The sequence below is a fragment of the Perna viridis genome, chromosome 4 (assembly GCF_037379345.1).
Source record: "Perna viridis isolate PV_CMFRI_1.1 ecotype Kerala chromosome 4, ASM3737934v1, whole genome shotgun sequence".
NCBI classification, from domain to species: Eukaryota; Metazoa; Mollusca; class Bivalvia; order Mytilida; family Mytilidae; genus Perna; species Perna viridis.
In genome coordinates, this window is record NC_142448.1 from 17,808,850 (window position 1) to 17,812,854 (window position 4,005).

A 4,005-nucleotide genomic window follows, 5' to 3' on the forward strand; every position below is an offset into this window, starting at 1 on the left:
TACACAAAACAAAAGATCAACACTGCCTATTGCCATTAGTATGGATCTATAAACATTCTTCTTGTATTTCTTGAAAATAAGAACAGCACAAATGTTTCCCGGTATTCCAACCAACCCTATAAGTGCTAAGTAAACAAGTGCCGGTGTCAGTTGTCTTCTGATGTTGTCTTGGTACCATCCTAATGTCTGAGATATATTCCAAGAATTATCCATCCCTTTTTTATTGAGCTTTCGAACGGTAATGTGTGCTTTTTTGTTCTCTGGAAATTCAAGTCGGACTATTAATCAAACACAGATCTTAATGATACAGGTATTTTTGATAATAAAATATCAATTATTGGTTCATAAATATGGTTAAAATCATTGGGGTATTTGCTCGATGCATCTCGACTGTGTACTTTAACTCTGATTTTCTTTTGATAACTTCAAACAGAAGTTAATGCGGTGCTCCTACATTATAACGATATCGAACAAGATTAGTTTCGTATTTGCTATTAGTTTTTCAAAAGTATGAATATCACGATTAAAAGCTCTTCTGTTCGTAGACAACAACAATCAAATTACAGATTAAAACCACGCTATAATGACGCAGATGGAAACCTTTAAAACATAACAATATTGAAATTAAATTCAAAATCAAATAAAAACACAAACACAAACACGCCAAAAGTTAACTGTCACTGAATATGTTCGAGTGGATGAATATGACGACATATGTATCAAACATTTCTTGTGGATTTACCGATTGTTTTTTGTAAGCGTCCTCTGATATCTTATTAACACCCACCGTATTACTAAAATGATTATTTTAGCTACTATTCATAATATTTCAGATATCCTTAACTTCCAATAGTCTTACCAATTTTTGTAGCATACTCGAACTGAATAAAGAAGACCGAAACTATCATAAAAGAAATAAGAAAATAGACTGCTTTAGTGCCTTGGGTCGTCATAAAAATGCTTAGATCCTCATCCAACATTTCAAAATTTGGGGCGGGTGGCGAAATTTGTTTATTTTTTTTATCAATTTAGGTGCAAAATGCTAACAGTATGAAAGAAATCGACCTAAATAGTCTTTTTCATGTTTGCGAAATGCAACCTATCATAGCAAGTTTTTCAAAGGGACGTAACCACCAATACCCGACATCCTGGTTGACGGTCTCATTGGGAGAAAGGGTAACCGTAAACATTTTTCTTGGAAACAAACTATTTTCACTTCAGTTAATACCTACATGGTTTGAAATAAGTTATATAAAAGTAACCAGGTACTTACCCTGGCTCCAATAAATTGAATATTTGAATTTGTAGTCTACTGTTGTCCATTCTTCATAGTTTTATATTTTTCCTCACCTTCTCCAATGCTGAAGGCTTCTCATACAGTTACTCCACTATTGCTGAACCTGAAATTGTGGTACATTGATATTGATGGGATTGGTTTCACAGTTGTAGCCGTTTTCTCAAGATAAAAAACTACATCCACAACTTTCACCTTGTACGTCTTTTCATTAAACTGTCTACAGTCAATTACCTGTAATTAAAGAAAGACATCAATAGAACTTTATTTAAACCATCTATTACAATACATCACTTTCAAGTGTATATAAACACTTATATTTAGAAGTCAAAACATTACTTTCTAATATAAGTCTAATATGTTTGACCCATATCAAACATTTTGATGTCACACCCGTAACACAACCCTTGTCCACAGAGCTAACCTTTATCGCACCAGAGGCCCTTATGCTGATATAAATATCCTAGGATGATGCACCATTTATTAGATTTTTCGACGTTTTATTCTATATACTTTATTATACTATATAAATTATATCATCTTCCTTTCTAGTACTTGGACAGTAATTATATTCTATCACGCATATCTATACGTGATGCCTTACTTTCCAATAAAATTTCATAAAAATTCCGAGCGGTTCAGAAGTTGTGCTTACTAGAAATTTGGGAAAACTAACCCACAGGCAGACAGACTGAAGGTTGATTCCTATATATCCTTACCCAACTTCATTTGAGGGGTGGTGTTATAGTAGTTTCTGTTGAAATGTCAGTTATTACCAGCAAATTTATTCAAATATTCTTATGCAAAGACAGGATAGTGTGTATATATACATCATGAATGAATTCATAAAGCATATAAAAAACAAAACAAAACATATCATCATAAAGTGGTCACTTATAATAAACATCTATTTGCTTTTTAACTTTAATACATGTAACTGCCAATAACCTACCTGTCTCATCTGCTTTGCAGAAAGAACATCATTTCCTTCAATCACAGATCTCTTTATCAAAGCCTTGATGTGGGATGATTTGCGGTCACATGGCCCCTTCCCATCTTGCGCTTCACAGAAGTCATATGTTGCCAGTTGTTGATAAAGGGACAAGATAGTATTTGCAGACTTGTAACAGCCAGCATTATCTGACCAAAAATGGAACTTCTGGATTTCAGAATGAGAACTGTGAATGTCTTTGGCTATATCAACCAAAACTGCTGATGTAGTCAGTGCATCCTGAGATGTTGGTCCCTCAAATATATCAACATATGTAAAACGTCTCATTATCTTACGATAGCAAGCAGTTATATGCCAATTTAATCATCTTTTGGCAAACCAATCGGTCTGGCCCTCTCTATATCGACGAGGCAGAAATTTCATGGCCCAGTCTGCAATTATAAGACATTCATCCTCTTTCATATTACTCAGCAATCCTGTTCTAGCCTGGTCTTGGTTTCTTGAACGTATATTGTGACTTTTCCACTCACTGATATCTGATAAAGTCTTTTCCGCCTGAAACAGAATAAAAACATGAAGTTGCATCCATTATTAAGCTACATGTTAATATACCCTGGCTTGTACAGGATTTTGATATTGGACAGCAACCTAAAATTGCTAACAACGTATGCGCCATCTTTATAAAGCCACATACCACATTTTAAACAGATTTGTCTAGTGAGAATCTAGATTTTAATAACGATTAGTCCTTTGCCAATGCCGTTACCACTGATGGCGGGTCAATAACCAGTGAACAGCCGAAGAAATGTGAATTAATTTTAAATGGCAATAATTCCAATCTAATTACATGTAGCATATGCCTAATTTGTGCATTTTGATTGATCGTTTACCCTTAACGACCTCGGAGGTGACAGTCACCTGTGGAAGAACTAGAGAATCACTTAAAGAGGGACGCCCTTGTCGCCCTCCCCCCCCCCCAAAAAAAAAAAAAAATTTGCTAGCATCTACACACAAAAATACGCTATTTTCATTTTTGCAAATTGATAGGAGGGAACCCTCCTCCCCACCCCACCCCCCGATCCGTCTATGGTTACCAACTGCCAATTTTGGGTGTCAATTTACTTGAATGAGCCATCACAAGAATTAAGTGATTAATATTGGAGTAAATGACTTCAGCTGAGGCACTGGATACTGCCAATTGAGGTATTGAGGCGGATGATAATATGGTTTATATGGGCCCAGTGGTATGTGGTAACGAAGATGCTGACGCTATGCTTGATTTGGTTCCAGTGGCATGTTGTACAATTTGCTGCGTAGTGACAACTGATGGAATTTCCAATGTAGGCATGGACCTTTTTTGTGCTGCAGCCGCAGTCCCGTTAACATTGACTCTGTAAGTTTTTTTTATGCTCGACCTCCTGATGATAGCAGAAAACAAAACTAATTCGAACTTAGAACGAAAAAATTGTTTGGGACCAAATATGGCGACTAGCTTCTTCAAGCGTTTCAAGAGAACGCTCTACGTCACGATTTTTACGTCATCAATACCGGGTCTCTCTAAAAACTGGTGAACATTCCGAACACGTCCCCTACGCTATATGAATTTAAGTATACTTAACTTAAATTCAATTAGTGATACCCATCTCATCTAACTAATCAGTAAGTAAGTCTAAAAATTTACAAATTGACATTAATAGTGTCTTCACTTCACATAAAAAGTAATAAAAGGATGAGGCGTAGAAATTGGGTAACTGCGAGG

At 35.7% G+C, this 4,005-nt stretch overlaps 1 pseudogene; it reads right to left on the reverse strand.

Annotated features, from left to right (window-relative positions):
• Positions 1-1,279: 1,279 nt before the first annotated feature.
• Positions 1,280-2,831, reverse strand: LOC148619134 (uncharacterized; annotated as a pseudogene).
• Between the last annotated feature and the right edge of the window lie 1,174 nt (positions 2,832-4,005).